Source organism: Eulemur rufifrons, chromosome 13 (genome assembly GCF_041146395.1).
Source record: "Eulemur rufifrons isolate Redbay chromosome 13, OSU_ERuf_1, whole genome shotgun sequence".
Taxonomy (NCBI): Eukaryota; Metazoa; Chordata; class Mammalia; order Primates; family Lemuridae; genus Eulemur; species Eulemur rufifrons.
This window is the reverse complement of record NC_090995.1, coordinates 40,611-55,993: the sequence shown is the minus strand read 5'-3', so window position 1 is coordinate 55,993 and position 15,383 is coordinate 40,611. Positions and strand designations below refer to the sequence as shown.

The 15,383-nt window shown below is 35.5% G+C and overlaps 1 pseudogene; it reads right to left on the bottom strand.

The window, feature by feature from the left end:
- LOC138393903 (centromere-associated protein E-like) overlaps positions 1 to 15,383 on the bottom strand; it is a 64,773-nt pseudogene that overhangs the window by 46,039 nt on the left and 3,351 nt on the right.

Below are 15,383 nucleotides of genomic sequence, written 5' to 3'. Positions count from 1 at the left end.
GGCTGCTACGTGGATTATGTCAAATATGTTAAATACACTTTGAAAATAAGTATTTTTTTCATCCAGTAGCATAAGAACAAATTAAAAGATGAACTATATTCATTTTTCCTCCTAACGAGTTGAATCAAATGTTTCAGTGTCTCTTCCGCTAGTTTAAAATAAATGACATCAAAATATTTAAGGTACTATTACGATGTTTTTTATTTTAAAACAAAGGTTAAGTGCTTAAAACTGTGTTACCTCTTTCCTCAGCATTTCTACTTCAGGGGGTAAAGATTTTAATTCTGAGAGCAAATTAACTTTTTTCCACAAAGTCTCATTTTCTTTAACTTTTTTTTTCAGTTCTTTTTGGAGATCAGTAATCTTTCTTTCCAGTTCCATATTAGAGAGCAAATCCAGGAAGTTCTGATAAATTAAATAAAGAGCCAATGTTGGGAAACAGATAATTTGTTTTTAATATCTTTGAATCGCCTTTTTTAAGATCAGGCCCAGTGTATTTGAAAAATACTTTTTAAATCCTTATTATTTGAAGTCCATGGAAATCATTATAAGTACTAATACCAATGATATCCATATCTTAAATACCAATACCAATAATCTTAAAACTTATATTAAGTTCTTTAAAAAAATCAGAGTATAATGGATGTTTAATCCTTGGAATATAGTTGTCAAATCATTTAGGTACATTTCTAGAGGAAGTCAGACTTGCAAAGAAATATTTGAAATTAAAAAATACCGTTTGGAACTTTTCCGTCTATAAGGGAGGTGAGTTTTGTTATTTTATTAAAAGCAGATTGTAATTCTTTCTCCAGATCAATTTGCACTTTCTTTTTTTGCCTCCAACTGCCTTTGATATAACTGAGTATCATTTTCAATTTGTTTGCATGTACTTGCAAGCTCTTTCTAGTGAAAACAAACAAACAAACAAAAAAAAACACTGCAAACTCCCAAAAATGTACTGATCATTACAACTGCTTAAAAAAAAAAATATTACAAAACTTACTTACCATTTTCTCTTTCAGCTCCAGATTTTCACTGCTAAGCAAGGCTGATACTCTGTTGGCACCAAGGGCTACAGTTTCAGCATCAAACAGAGTCTGTTTCATCTTTTTAAGGTCTTCAGTGTTTTCCTAGACAGACGACAAAAGGGCCTCAGTGAAACATAATTTTCATAGAGTTGGAAAATACTTTAGTGAACATGTACATAGATGTTATTCCTAACTAAAAATATGCTAATTACCAATAAATGAAAAGAAATCATGTTTTCCTTAATAAAAATATTTTTAAAAGTTCCAGTCATATTTTTCCAAAATACAAAAGCAATGTATAGAAGTATCATAATTTAGAAATCTATTACTGTTTAATTAAAGGTTAACACAATTGTTTTTTTTTTTTTTTGAGACAGAGTCTCACTCTGTTGCCCAGGCTAGAGTGAGTGCCGTGGCGTCAGCCTAGCTCACAGCAACCTCAAACTCCTGGGCTTAAGTGATCCTACCGCCTCAGCCTCCCGAGTAGCTGGGACTACAGGCATGCGCCACCATGCCCGGCTAATTTTTTTTTGTATATATATATTTTAGTTGTCCATATAATTTCTTTCTATTTTTAGTAGAGACGGGGTCTCGCTCTTGCTCAGGCTGGTCTCGAACTCCTGACCTCGAGCGATCCACTCGCCTCGGCCTCCCAGAGTGCTAGGATTACAGGCGTGAGCCACCGCACCCGGCCAAAGGTTAACACAATTGTTGTTTCAACAATGCTGTTTAAGTTCCCTACGTATTTTCATTTTGAGTTATTCTCTCGAACACATGACAGGTGAGTAGTTAACAGCTAAAAATAAGGATAGTAAACCAGAAATTGAATAGAAAAAGACAAACAATGAAATAGAAACATATAAAAAAAGATATTAACAGGCAACTCACAGAAGAGAAAATGCAAATGACAAATACATGAAAAAATCCACAACTTCATTTTTAGAGAGCAGTGGCATTTTAAAGTGACTTTAGCTTACATAAATTCAACACTGTATCTTTGGCAATAAATTAATACATGAATGAAGGAATAAATGAATTGTATGAATAAGAAAAAAACTGGGCAATTCTGCTTGCCACACTATGAATGGATACTCCAGAAATGTATGAAAGAGCCTTCCTACCCAGGCTCTCGGAATAGTGTGGTGTAAACTGGTGTGAACCCTTTTAAAGAGACACATTTGTGACAAATAGAAGGCAAAAAAAGAATATAATAGAAGGTAACAAAAAGTACTCTGAAAAACTCAAATGAAAACAAAAGAACAACAGAAACTAATAGCTTAAGAGCCCCAGCTAGAAACCATTGCCTTAAAAAAGGGTGTTAAAAACTGGAACCAAACTGATACATTATTGAAGTAATCAGGCAGACTGAAAGCAAATTGAAAAGAGATTATCAATTTCACCACCAGAATCAGTGTTATTTAATGTTAATGTCAAATCTAGAGATATAAAATTCTAAAAAAATACTCACCAAACTGTTAAAACAGTTACTTAAATTATGAGAATGCATTAATATCTGTTAATTAAATAAATTTTATGAAGTCATGTTCCATTACTTATGTATTTTATAGCTTCAGTTACTTATCAATTCTAAGTGTTCACCTTAAGATCTTGACTATATACTTCCACATGAATTAGAATAAAACAATTGAAAAAATCCAAAATGTTTAAAATTATTGCTTTTTAATGGAAGCTTGTCCCTAACTTCCTTATATTTCTTCAAAGAATATGATCAACTCTTTATGAATGTTACCTTATCTGTAAAAATGGCATTTAGTTATACTAATAGTCACTTTATCATATGGTTATTGACAAATTAAATGAAATATATGTAAATTGATTACAGCAAGGAAATATTTGCTATGATGATGGTATACTATAAATGCCAACATGATTACATAACAAAATAAACCTGATTTGTACCGATGAGTAGGACAAGTCCGTTTTCGTATTTTCTAACTTCTGAGAGGCTACGTATTGCTGTAGCTTCTTAATCTGGTCTTCGTTTTCTCTAAGCAGGTCTGCTTTTGACCTTAGTTCATTCGAAAAGAACCAAAGCAGAGGGCAACATGATTTAGCATCTGATTGCAATTCTAAGGAATTAAAAAAGAACTTGTATATACCAATTTAAATTCATAGTAAAATTCAAAGTTATTAATATTTCAAAAATAATTCCTCTATTTTCTGAAATAATGTACAATTAATTATATATGTTGCATGTTTTATAGTTCTAGTTACTTATCAATAGAATTACCAACATGAATTCTCACCTCCAGATCTTGATTATATACTTCTACATGCTTAACTAAATTCTTTAAGTTGGAAATTTCATGAATTAGTTGCATCTGTGAGAGTACATGAACAGGCAATAGAGCCAACCAATAGTTAATAAAGCAAAAAAAAAAAAAAACTCACCAAAAAACATAAAAACAAAAACAAAAAAAGATAGCAATCATTCCCTGCTTCAGAATCATCCAAGACAATTAGAAGGGACTGAGAGATCAACTGTTTAAGCAACTATATAACAAAGTACTTCATTATTTAAAAATATAAAAAATAATCACCAAAACCCCATAAAACAAGCAAATAAGAAAAAAAATTTCAATTTCAGCATGACCCCAATAGTTTTCTGTTAAAGCTACAACAATGCCAATATCAAATTAGTATGCACCACTTTGAGGAGGTAGTGAAGTGGAAATCAAACTTTTAAAAAATACACTTTTAATAGATTTTTATTTTCGGCAAGTTAAGCGTAGAAATGTATTGATGCTATAAAGATGTTTTTTCTTCCCATAAATTATCCATCTGGCTCTACACTGACATAATTTGTAACAAGTTCTGATTTGGAATCTAGGTTTGGACTAGAGTCGTTTCATGTAGTCCCTTTAGAATATTATTACTGTTCATCAAAGCTATAGAGGTATGGGATTATCAACTATTACCTTGTTGATTTATTCTACAGGAAATATTGGAAAGATGATGCTATTGCTTTATGTTGTTCAACTGTGTAAAAGTATAAAGATACAAGTATTTCTATTAAAGTTGCCTTTCTATCAAAATATCTGTAGCATTAAATACTTGAGTACAAATATGTTGTGTTCAAAACAAACCACAACTTACCGAGGATAAACATATTTTCCCTTAGAAGTATTTAATCTTCTCAGTCAAATGAGCACTTACAGAGTGAAAGCAAAATCTAATAGTATGTAAGGGATTTAAGAAAATAGTGTCTTGTTTAAACAATATTTTCTGGATGTTTAATTCAGTTCTGACTAGTTTTAGATTTCAAACTAGTAACAATGTTGAAATTCCTATTTTAGGTCAGTGCTGTCCAATAGTAAAATAACGTGAGTCACATATGTAATTCAAAATTTTCTAGCAGACACATTAAAAAACATAAATGAAATATTTTACATTCTTTTTCCCATACTTAAGTCAATTTAGACAAGTCCCATTTCAAGTGCTTAATTGCCACCTATGGTTAGGGGTTACCCTATTGTACAGCGCAGTCTCAGACATCTGTACTAGTTATAATTTAAAGTGGCTTCCATCCTTGACCTTTTCTTTCCTATTTTTACTGTCTGGATAAGAAAATCACATTTATCGATAAAGAAGGGCCAAATAATCTTAACTTTTGAAAACATTTAGGAAGTAACCATTTAGAAAGAAAAACTCTCCCACTTCTCATTGGAAATAGCACCTCATCTTAAGTTTGGTTCTTATATACAGAAAATATTAACTTTTGTAAAGACAAAAGTGTAGTCTCCCAATGACATGCTGCTTAAGTTGCTGAGCAAAGAGAAAGTGTGTGAAAACCAAAAATGATTTAAACATAAGATCCTATCAAGAGTTAACCATTGCTACATAAGAAAATATTGCAGATTTCAACTATAATTTTCAGCAGGTGAAATGAAATATTTAACTTAAATCTTAGAGATTGTGAAAATTATAAAATTAAATAAACCAGATCAGAATAGGTAAATGGTTAAGATTTTTCTTGTTCCTCAGCATGATGACACTTGACCTTTTTTATTCTTCGCTTTAAAATTTACTATTTAAGTATCCTATATTACTATATTCCCACTTGAAAATTACCCACAGCTTTGATAATTTGTGACAAAACCCTCAGTAAAACAAGGAAAATGACCATGTGTCCTACTGCCATAATTTGACTTTTATTCCCTTTGGTTAAACTCTTCCCCAAAGTGCAGGTTTGGGAACATATTTTGCTGCTTACACATAGACTTATAGTTTTAGTAACATGGAATAGATCCTTCAAGACTGTTTTTGAACAGGGTAAGTATTACATAATCTTTTAGGTAACCTTAAATTTTGTGTCCATTTAAAAATGAAGGCAGTAGGATTAATTTCCTCCTCAACTGGGGTTAAAAGGGAAGTAATGAGGGGATGTGAAAGAAGTTATATACCCTGCGGTATTTTGTAATCTCTCAGTGTGCTGACTCAATTCAATGAGCTTCAATTTTCATTATCAACTAGTTATATTAATGATGTGAGAAAAAAATTAGATAAATTGTTGCCATACTTATGCCCATAGTTTTATGTAATATTATTATTACCAATAAGAAATATGCAAACATCAGATGAAATTTTGGAGTCAGAAGGGACCTTAGTGAGCACCTGGTCTCTATCTCAAGGGTGGAGAAATATAGGAAACTGTGAGAGATTCAATGACTTGCTCGAGGCCTTGCCAATAATTCATGATGGGTTTGGATCTGCAGTGAGTTTTTAAGTAGCAAAACTAGGGCTTTAATCCTGGCAGCTTTGCTCTAGAGACCATGCTCTTAACCATGACACTAGACAACCTCCCTCAATAAAACCCAATTTTATGGATTGAAATCCAATGTTCTTTTCATGACATTTTTCACTTTATTAATAAGTACATTTTAAAACAAGTTAAATGTAACCCTGTGGAGAACTTATAGACTCTTACCTCTCTGAATACCATACCTGTGAAATGTAGGACTAACTTTAATTTATAGGAAGAATGGAAATAATAGCTTTGGCACAGAATTCTTTTTTCCCTTAAAAAGAAAACAAGGGTGGGAAAGTAAGCAATGATACTGAGGGAAAAGGGAGAATGTCTTTTAGGACTAGCCATATACAGAAATCTAAAAAGTAGCTGCAAATTAACTCATATTTTAACTATATCAAAGCACTGGCTTATATATCGTGGGGGGTTGGTTCATGGATAACTTTGTAAGTCTGATAACAGGCGTGGTTTCGTGTTTTAGAAAAATGAGTATGCATTTAAAAATTTTATAAAATTATTTCATAGTGTCTGTGGACTCTAGGTTAAGGACACATTGCACTAAGAAGTCCCTTAAATCTTTTGGATAATTTGTGATTCTATAGTCTGACAGTTTCTGGATTAGGGTCTCTTAACATGTAGCTTAATATTAATATTACATACTTAGAAAATGAGTCATATGCTTTATTTCTAAAAGTTCCATTAAAACTATTTAGTATTAGGTATATTAATTTTCACAATAACATTCTTACATGGAGAAAGAAAAATAAAATATGCAAAATCAGCTTCTCCAGTTATTCCAATGTTTTAACTATTTAGGAATATACTTTCGTTCTAAGGAAAAGGAATCCATTAATATGCAACATCCACATATAAAACAGTCAATTAGATATTTAAATTCATATTGGTCTCAGCAGGAAATGGCTATGCTCTAGGCACATTTATGGCATGCTCAATAAATTAAATATTGATAATATAGGAACTATAAGGAAACTATTTCCTCAATATAAATCTGCCAAGAGGCAGATATACCAAACGCTCCCATAGATGCTTTTAATTCTTTCTTGTCTTGTGTAAGCACAAGGGAAACAAATATGACTCAACTATTTTTAAAACAACATAAATGAATTAAATACATTCTCTAAACTGTGTGTACATCTGAAAAATGGTTAGATACTGAATATCTCAATCTTAGAAATAAATATCTTTCAGAGAATACTTCTGAGCGATATCAGGAAGATGGTGGAACAGGAGGTTACCTGTTTATATCCACCCATGAGAATTCTGCACCCATTACAGACAAAATGCTTTGTGGGAGACTTTGGATTCAGGCAGGAAGTTGTGGAGCCCCAGACCTAGGAGGGTTGTTTTGAGAGTGCCTAACAACACACAGGTGAGAGATCTGGCAATTGCACTCCCAGGTGTAAACCTGGAAACAGCTTCGTTTCTCAAAGGGCTTAGCTATACGGATGAAAACGGAGACATTACAACTGAAGCCACAGAAATACCAAGGCTGATGAGAGACTATTATGAATAAGTATATGCCAACAAATTGGAAAATCTAGAAGAAATGGATACATTTCTGTAACCTACCAAGACCGAATTACAAAGAAATAAAAAATCTAACTGGACCACTAATGAGACAGGATATTTGGCAAGAATTTTTTGGATAAGTACTCAAAATCACAAGTAACAAAAGCAAAAATAGACAAATGGGATTACATTGAACTAAAAAGCTTCTGCACAGCAAAGAAAATAATTAACAGAGTGAAGAGACAATCTACAGAATGGGAGAAAATGCTTGCACATTATACATCTGATCAACTATTAATATCCAAAATATATAAGGAACTCAAAACACTCAATAGCAAAAAACCAAATAACCCTATTAAAAGATGGGTATAAGTCCTGAAGAGATGTTTCTCCAAAGAAGACATACAAATGGCCAACATGTACATGAAAAAATGCTCAACATCGCTCATCCAAACCACAATGAAGTATTACCTCAACTTAGTTAGAATGGCTATTATCAAAAAGATAAAAGAGAACATTTTGGCAAGTATGTGGAGAAAACGGAACTCTTTTATAATATTGGTGGGATTGTAGGGATAATAGGAGGAGGGTTCCTTGAAAAATTGAAAATAGAATTACCGTATGATCCAGCAACCCCAGTACTGGGTATACACACAAAGGAAATCGTATCAGTATGTCAGAGAGAGCTCTGCACTCTCATGTTTATTGCAGCACTATCCACAATAGGCAAGATATGGAACCAACCTAAGTGTCCATCAACGGAAGGATGGATAAAGAAAGTTCGGTATATAGACACAATGCACTACCATTGAATTATATGAAAGAATGAAATCCTGCCATTTGCAATAATGTGAATAAACCTGAAGAATATTATGTTAAGTGAAACAAGCCAGTCAGAGAAAGAAATATAGTACATGATCTCACACAAATGCAGAACCTACAAAAGTCGATCTCTCGTAAGAGAAAGTAAACGGTGGTTACGAGGAAGGGGGAGAGGGAAATCTTGGTCAGATAATACATAAATACAGTGAGATAGGAAGAATAAATTTCAAGAGATCTATTGTACAGTAGATGACTATAGTTAATGACAATATATTATATTCTTTTTTTTTTTTTTTTTGAGACAGAGTCTCACTCTGTTGCCCAGGCTAGAGTGAGTGCCGTGGCGTCAGCCTAGCTCACAGCAACCTCAAACTCCTGAGCTCAAGCGATCCTCCTGTCTCAGCCTCCCGAGTAGCTGGGACTACAGGCATGCACCACCATGCCCGGCTAATTTTTTTATATATATTTTTAGCTGTCCATATCATTTCTTTCTATTTTTAGTAGAGGTGGGGTCTCGCTCTTGCTCAGGCTGGTCTCGAACTCCTGAGCTCAAACGATCCGCCCACCTCGGCCTCCCAGAGTGCTAGGATTACAGGCGTGAGCCACCGCACCCGGCCTATTATATTCTTAAAACTTGTAAAAAGTAGACGTTATGTGCTATCGCCACAAAAATGATATCTATGTGAGGCAGTGGATTTGTTATTTAGCTAGATTAGCCGTATCACAATACCTCAAAACATCATGCTGTACACAATTAAAACATAATGTTGTCTGTGAATTTAAAAATAAAATTTAATAAATGTTTACATTATCAGAAAAGATAATGAGACTTCTTTCAAAAGTATACTTTAGAGTAGTTTCATATTTTCTATCTCTCTTACCTCTTGATCTTTTTTAGTTTTGCTTTCCAGAGCCTCAGATTCATCTAAATCATTCTTGTCTTTTAATTTCAATTCCATTTCTTCTTTTTCTGTTCTTAGTTGTTCATAGTCTATTACCAGGTTATCATAGTTAGCACAAAGTGAGTTCAACTCACTTTCTACATTTTTCTATAATAAACAAAACCAGATTTTCCAATCAGAGGGAATTCATGTCATATATGCTTTGTTTCTTTAACTAAAATTTGGATTAAGTAATTAATTTAACTTTGATGCATTTGGTGGTTTAAGCCATTCTTTTCTTTAACAACTTTCTAACGGTCTACATTTTGGTAAAGTGACTCATTTAGAATAGATTATTTTGAAAGGAGTAGAATAAAAAACAAATCATAGAAATAAATCATGTTGTCTGTGCCTGACAGGCACAGTTCAACTGGGAAGGTAGGGTGCACATTGGAAAGTTTATTTGGCTACAAATCCTCAAGTTCTTCAGCAATACAGCTGATAATTTAATTTCCCAAATCCTATTTTATGTTTCAGATGGCTCTGAATTCAGGAAGGGAAACAGATATTATTTATTGATTTTTAAAACTAATAGTATGGGTTTGAGTATGGCTAAGTTTTACCATACTCAAAGAGGCCTATCTCTACTTTCTCTACTATGATGAGAAAGAGTTATACTACAAGTTAAAAAAAAGCCTACACCAGGGATTTTTGAAAAAACAACAAACCTTTAGAGTATGTCTCAGGAACACAAAAGCACTTTGTCTGTGGTACTTTATAGGCATTAACTAATGATAATAAGAAGCACTGCACTTGCATTCCAAAATAAAAATGAAATTTCCGGCTGGGCGCGGTGGCTCACACCTGTAATCCTAGCACTCTGGGAGGCCGAGGCGGGTGGATCGCTCAAGGTCAGGAGTTCGAGACCAGCCTGAGCAAGAGCGAGACCCTGTCTCTACTAAAAATAGAAAGAAATTATATGGACAACTAAAATATATATATATAGGAAAAATTAGCCGGGCATGGTGGCGCGTGCCTGTAGTCCCAGCTACTTGGGAGGCTGAGGCAGTAGGATCGCTTGAGCCCAGGAGTTTGAGGTTGCTGTGAGCTAGGCTGACGCCATGGCACTCACTCTAGCCTGGGCAACAGAGTGAGACTCTGTCTCAAAAAAAAAAAAAAAAATGGGCCGGGCGCGGTGGCTCACGCCTGTAATCCTAGCACTCTGGGAGGCCGAGGTGGGCGGATCGTTTGAGCTCAGGAGTTCGAGACCAGCCTGAGCAAGAGCGAGACCCCACCTCTACTAAAAATAGAAAGAAATTATATGGACAGCTAAAAATATATATAGAAAAAATTAGCCGGGCATGGTGGTGCATGCCTGTAGTCCCAGCTACTTGGGAGGCTGAGGCAGGAGGATCGCTTGAGCCCAGGAGTTTGAGGTTGCTGTGAGCTAGGCTGATGCCACGGCACTCACTCTAGCCCGGGCAACAGAGTGAGACTCTGTCTCAAAAAAAAAAAAAAAAAAAAAAATGAAATTTTCTTTAATAAATACATTATATAACTATGTGTCTTTGAACATGAACAATCTAGATGGTAAACATGGAATCTAAACTTATTTTATTATTTACCACAGTATTCCTTCTTTCTTAAAGTTTTGATGAGACTACATATCTTTATCAGTATTATCTGGAAAAATGACCCCTCCCTAATGTATCCAGCTGTACATTCTATCTGCCTGAGAATTTTGACACTTTTAAAATCAATCTTTTTATCCTCATGGTATTTCCTAAGGCAAAACAGAAACTTCACAGACATCATAGATACCAAGGTCTGCTAGTGAAGAGCTAGAAGCAAAGTTTTACCTATTAGTACACACTTGCCTTATGAAATTTTTAGCCTTCCTCTAGATGCCTCATAGGTATCAAGTATAAATATAAAGAGTGAGTGAAGCCTTCTTCAGTGCCACAATTGTTACTGAAATTAAGTCAGAGCTAGTAATGTGCTACAACAACAAAATCCAATCAGAAAAGAATTTTAAAAAGAGGAAAAAGATTATGTTGTATCAAATCATTGAATTACCCGATTTAGCAGCTTTGTTGCTGGATTCCACTCTATTTCAGTTAATGTATCAAGAGTGTTACTGCAAAAGTCAGACTCTGAACAGAGAGCTGTAATTAGGGGAAAAAGAAATTTATCCATAAACATATTTATTGAAAATCCTAAGTCAAAGATCTCTAAAAAAAAATTCAATCAGAGGTAATAAATAATAAGCTCAAATTAGCTAATACATGCTTAGAGTATGAATGCCAAAAATACATTAAGAGATGTGGTCTTTCATTTGTTGTGTGACTTAAGATAACTGGTATGAATGAGTGATAAAATATAAGATCCTTAATGAAATATAGGTAAAAAGGACAAATTCTGAATTTGAAATTTGGTCCCCGTAAGGAGATTTTAAAATGCTCCCCAAAGTAGATTATAATGTTGGAGACATAATTTTGAAACAGATTCCTATGTAAATGCTATCCTTTCAAGATTAGCAATGTTTAAGGTAGATGTTATATCATTAGTAATTTAATTGGATAATGATTAGAACAAAGAAACAAAAACACCTTTCTCTTGTGTGTTTCCCCTATAGTGCATCACTCTTAAGAGATTTGGAATTAATAAAGAACTTCATAAATGTTTATTTTCTTAAAATTACTTATTTTTATCATAAATAGTCTCCATTGTAATCACATACAGAATACACACTTTATTTAAAAATCATGTTTATCACATTAACTAAGTTATAACTAGCTTCTCTTTATAAGGAGGCTTTTATAATTTTAAAATTACAAGTAGATTCACTTGAAAAAGAACTCACATTCATCAATTTCTCCTAATAGAGTTAGTTATAGCAGGCTTATGTGTTTTTGTTGTTATAGTTGTTGGCATTTGAAATCCACCTGCATAGTTTGAGTCCTTCATCTTGTTAATTTTGCCAAGGCACCAAGTAACTCTTCGTTTTCTTTTAGCCTAAAGAAAAAAAAATCAAAATTATGTCACAGAGGTCTGGTTTCAAACAAGGTAACTAGTTTCTATTTTTGAAAGCCACTCACTTGGTAGAATTTTTATTGAGCCTAGTTTGATATCTTACTAGTCTAAGGACATCCCAAGGCCGGGCGCGGTGGCTCACGCCTGTAATCCTAGCACTCTGGGAGGCCGAGGTGGGCGGATCGTTTGAGCTCAGGAGTTCGAGACCAGCCTGAGCAAGAGCGAGACCCCACCTCTACTAAAAATAGAAAGAAATGATATGGACAGCTAAAAATATATATAGAAAAAATTAGCCGGGCATGGTGGCGCATGCCTGTAGTCCCAGCTACTCGGGAGGCTGAGACAGGAGGATCGCTTGAGCTCAGGAGTTTGAGGTTGCTGTGAGCTAGGCTGACGCCACGGCACTCACTCTAGCCTGGGCAACAGAGTGAGACTGTGTCTCAAAAAAAAAAAAAAAAAGAAAAAAGGACATCCCAAGATCAGAAAATATACTCAAACTTTTCAAATGAGTGTTTAACCCCATAGTACCAATAATATGATCAAACTACTGTTTAAATTTCACTTTTTATTTGAAGTGTTACTTACAAGCTTCTTTGGGACTTATTTGAAAGGAAGTTGTTGACTTACAACCATTGAAACAATCTGTCATTAGACAGGAGGGACAGCTGCTGCTGCCATCACCGTAGCGACCCCCTGTGGGTACCAGCCCTAACTGGGAAGGAACAGATCGCAGGTAATATCACAGGTAGCCCATCTGAACTTCCCTCAGCAAATAAATCTTTCACAGAGTACTTCCCAATGCCAACTCCCTTCCAGTTTCCTTGGTAAAGCAAATGCCTCCACCAGTGCCCCTGACCTCATTGCTTCCTTTCTCTCTTGAGACTTGCTCATTCAGTTATGTGTCCATCTGTCATCTCCACAGACTCCCTCCTCTCTGCTTCACAAATGCTCAAGCCTCTCTGGTTGAGTTTTTTAAAACATAAATAAGACTTCACTCTAGCTACCATTGTTTTTTTCCTACTTTGTTCTCTCTCATCATTTATCCACTGGCTCCTCATCCCTTCAGGGACCCCTCTGTTTCCGGCTTCTGATCCTACCCAGTTGGGTATCCTTACTACTCACTCCGCTTTGCTGGTTTCTGTTCCTCTGCCTGACTCTTAAGTATGTGTGTTTTCCCAGGTTTCACAGTCTCCACTGTTCTCTTGCGCCTTTACTAGGTACAAGTACCATCTCATCTTATGTGATCCTCTCAACAACCCTATGGGTTACGTTCTCTTACTAGATCCTTTTAATATATGAACTGGGTGCCCAACAAGTTTGGAGAAGTTGTTTAAGGTTGTACAGCCAGTTGGTGGCTGAGCTCATGCCTACAAGTTCAGAGCCTACCCTACCACATTGCCTCTCCAGATTATCTGTTGTCTCCAGAACATACTACGTGCTCTCTCAAGCCTCTCCACACACTGCCCTTCTGCTTGAAATGAGCAGCATTTTCCACAGCCCATTCTGCAAAAGCCTAGTCATATAAATGTCCTTGACTCCCATAACCTTTAGCTCAACCTCGTTTGCTCCCAATGCCACCCCTGGACCTTGTCATTATCTGAAACTCATAAACCTAAATCCTAGACCTTCTGCACTTACTCCAGTTGCCATCCTTCCCAACTCATTTATTAGGTTAATCCAATTAAAGCTATTTAGCTTACCAGGGACTCTATTCCCTTGTTATATGACTTTCTTCTGGCCAGCTCCCTTTTGCTTCTCATCTCATCACCTTAGATTCCATTTCATTATTTTAATTATGTTTGACATTTGAAGTCAATATCCTCAAATTATTTGCCCCATTTTCTGTGCCTCACACCTATACCACACAATGTATACCCAGGTGAATACACTGCGTTCTGAACCTTTATCAGCTTCCTGAGCACTGCCAGAGCCATAAAGCCAGAAGACTGGCTGCCAACGTGAATCAGGTCCTTAATGCTACATGGCAGGGCTCCTCTCCCCCCTGTCAGCTTTCTTTTCCATTACCTACAATGGCTAGACTATTTCAAATCCTTAGTAACTCTGCAAACTTGTGACTCTACCATCACCTGCCACATCCACAGAAAACTTAAACTTATTCCACAAAGAAAATGTACGCTTACATTTATAGAAGTACTGCCTGCACGGAGGCCTATCCTCTCCTCTATGTTTGTTACAATTCAAGAGGTCTTTCTCCTCCTATCTAAGGCCAATTCCTTCGAATATATTTGAGACCCCATTTCTATGGGCCATCTCACCCTGTAAGTTGGCTTTCACCTCCACCACATAACTCAAACTACATTTGCAAATGAGCTCCTTGTTTCTAAATGCAAAGAATTTTTGTCTATTTTTATCTTATTTAACTTCTTGGCAGACCATGACACCACTGACCACTAGCTGCCTGAAATAGTCTCTTTCCTTAGTTACCGTATTCACCTCATTTCATTCTTAATTCTAGAGCTAAACCTGGGTTCCTTTATGGATTCTTTTTCTGCCTTCATCTGAAAAGTTATTTCTTGAGATTTTGCCCTTGGCCTTCTGTTATTTTCATTCTCAACATGTTCACCGAACAAGCTCATTCATTCCCATGACTTTAATTTAGATCTGTAGTAGTTAATGCCCAAATCGACTAACTGTATCTTAGCTCTTCTACCTTATTTTCATGTATTTGCATTTCGACTGCCCGCCATCTCAAACTGAAGAAGTACCAAATAAAATGTTCAGTATCTCCATTGCTCTTCATTCAGTGTCTCTTCACTCAATGAATACTGCCACCTGCTATCCAGGAAGGCAAACAATACTTGCACGTCATTCTGGACATCTCCCTTTCCCTGCCCCCAAATTCCAATCACAAAGTCCTGTTGAGTCTGCCTCTCAAATAGCTCTCCAATTTATCCAATTTGTTCCTTTTCCGGAGCCACAATCCTTGTGGAGGCCCAGCCAATGTGATCAGCACAGCAGCTACATCTTTCTAAACCGCAATTCTGATGTCACATATATGGCTTTTCTTTGTCCCTAGCATAATGTCACATTTAAATCCCTCAATGTGGTTTAAAATGCCCCTGCCACCAGAAAATCTTGAGTCCAAAGAATACATATCATGCTGCTTCACAACTCCAAGCTTTTGTACATACAGGTCTCCTCCTGGAACATTCTTCCCTAAGCCATCCATTGGGCTATTTCCTACTCATCAGTCAGTCAACCCACAGTTCTTGATTGCCTTCTGTATACCTATCATGGCGGCTTGTACATACGCCTGTTCCTTAATGACTACTTTTGTAGAAAGTATTACTGTTGCAGGAT